This window comes from Schistocerca piceifrons, unplaced genomic scaffold (genome assembly GCF_021461385.2).
Source record: "Schistocerca piceifrons isolate TAMUIC-IGC-003096 unplaced genomic scaffold, iqSchPice1.1 HiC_scaffold_1393, whole genome shotgun sequence".
NCBI lineage: Eukaryota > Metazoa > Arthropoda > Insecta > Orthoptera > Acrididae > Schistocerca > Schistocerca piceifrons.
In genome coordinates, this window is record NW_025727228.1 from 45001 (window position 1) to 47500 (window position 2500).

Consider the following 2500-nt stretch of genomic DNA (forward strand, 5'->3'; position numbering starts at 1 on the left):
TACTGGCAGGATCAACCAGGGAGCTGCGTCAACTAGAGCTGAGCAGCCGGCCGCCCGGGAGTGTGTCCCGGGGGCCCGCGCGAACACGCAAGCGTCCGCTCAATCATTCTGCAAACAGGAGGAGGCTGAGCTCCCCTGCACAATACACCTCGAAACCCTCTCAGGTCCCGGCGGCGCGCAGCGCCGTCCCAAGTACTTGGTCGGGTTCGAGAGAGGCGCAATCGCCCGGAGTTAGGCGAGTAGACGCTTTCGGTGCGACCACCCGTGCTCCCAACTGAGCTTGCCGCTGCCGACAGAGGCCCGGGAGCGTGCTGTCGTGGCATTGCCGGCGGGAGACAACACGCGCCACCTACGGTGACCGGCAGCTCCAACGCCAGCGCCACAGAAGGACAAAAGCCCCACTTGGGTGCCGAAGCGAACTCTCCCAGCACAGCGCACGCGCCAACACATCCGCACAGCTGCGATACAAACCACCAGCGAGAACCGCTGGGGCGACCGAGCAGCAGACGGCGTCGCGGCGCCGAGCGCCGGGCGGCGGCGCATCCTCAACGCACACAGTCCTCAATCGGACCAGCACACTGAAGATGTCCACCGCGCTTCGCACCGGGCCCGCGAGGACCTACTTTGGCCGCACGGCGCCGCGCGCAGGGTGCGCCGGCGCGCAGCTGCGACGCCTGCCGCGTCCGTCGGCCGGCGCGCCTGCCACTGGCCGCCCCCACCAGCCGGCTGTAGCGCGTGCGCCCACGCACCGCGCGGCCAGCACGCCGGGAGGCGCCCCCTCACCGGCCGGGGACGGTCCCACCCAGCCACCGCCGCGTATCGCTTCACACCCAGATGCCGTTCAGTTTCGTCGGCATGGTGGGTATCGCTGGAACAACCGGTTAGTACCTCAACCTATCGTCGCCATCACCGATTCACCCCTAGCGAGAACAACCGCACCACAACAGGTTACCATTTGTTCATTTGCGTAACTTCACCAGAAAACGCAGGCGTCCATCGCCATTTGCAACTTCAACGATTATTGCATGCCTGTGTCAGGTGTCACGCCACACTACGTCTGCCCACATACACGCAACAAAATGTGCACGCCTAGACAATACGTGGAAGGTGGCCCCCGTACGTATGCGATGTCCATTGCTCGAACGACTGTCAACCGGCCTCTGTAGCATGTCGCAGATATGGAACGCGGTGCACCATGCCATCACGGTGTGTGAGGAGAGACGACTAGGTCCGAATACATCAACAGACAGCTCATGCTGATCGCCATCCACGGCGTCCGTTCCTCCCACACGTCTCTATGGCGTACCACACTGCAATCCAGCTCTCATAGGGAGACGACACGTAGCTGCGTGCACAATATTTGCACTGTATGGTCCGCCGTTTTTGGGCGCAGTCGTTGTGCGGTCACACATGTGCCACGATGTATCATTCAGTACATAAGGACGAATGTGCAGTACAGATTGTGGTTCACGCGTACGACATCAGCGGACAGTTGACACAGGCCGCACCACAACGTAGCCTGAGTACGTCGCATGCGAAGGGCATTGAACATGCAAACTTCTCACCAACCAGCTTGCGAAGGCAGGGGGCAAGGTGGGGACGTGGGGAGGGGCGGCATGTACGTCCTGCTGCCATCCACATTACAGTGTACAGCAGGAGCATGTGGAAAGTGAGCAAGACTTGCAAGGTGTTTAACATGAAGCGATACACAGGGGTGCGGGCAGTGCGAGTAGCGAACTATATTGCGAGGGTTGCGGGTGGGCAACACTACAGTAATTGAACGAGTCGTATAACAATTACAGAGCAGGTTTAGGCGACAACGTGGGTTACGTTAAGGCGACAACATGGGTTAGGTTAAGGCACAACATGGGTTAGGTTAAGGCACAACATGGGTTAGGTTAAGGCACAACATGGGTTAGGTTAAGGCACAACATGGGTTAGGTTAAGGCACAACATGGGTTAGGTTAAGGCACAACATGGGTTAGGTTAAGGCACAACATGGGTTAGGTTGAGGCACAACATGGGTTAGGTTAAGGCACAACATGGGTTAGGTTGAGGCACAACATGGGTTAGGTTGAGGCACAACATGGGTTAGGTTGAGGCACAACATGGGTTAGGTTAAGGTACAACATGGGTTAGGTTAAGGTACAACATGGGTTAGGTTAAGGTACAACATGGGTTAGGTTAAGGTACAACATGGGTTAGGTTAAGGTACAACATGGGTTAGGTTAAGGTACAACATAGGTTAGGTTAAGGTACAACATAGGTTAGGTTAAGGTACAACATAGGTTAGGTTAAGGTACAACATAGGTTAGGTTAAGGTACAACATAGGTTAGGTTAAGGTACAACATAGGTTAGGTTAAGGTACAACATAGGTTAGGTTAAGGTACAACATAGGTTAGGTTAGGTTAGGTTAGGTTACACGTTGTTGTACGGAAAGGTGTAGGGGGGGGGGGGGCGGGGGCGGCAGGTTCGTTGATAGTGATTATAGTAAGTGAA

At 56.4% G+C, this 2500-nt stretch overlaps 1 non-coding gene across 1 annotated transcript in view; it reads right to left on the reverse strand.

The window, feature by feature from the left end:
• LOC124733423 overlaps nt 1-22 on the reverse strand; it is a 1909-nt gene extending 1887 nt beyond the window's left edge. The window contains exon 1 of the ribosomal RNA XR_007008990.1: nt 1-22. This exon is cut by the window's left edge and continues 1887 nt beyond it. This is a non-coding gene — a ribosomal RNA (small subunit ribosomal RNA).
• Nucleotides 23-2500: the final 2478 nt, after the last annotated feature.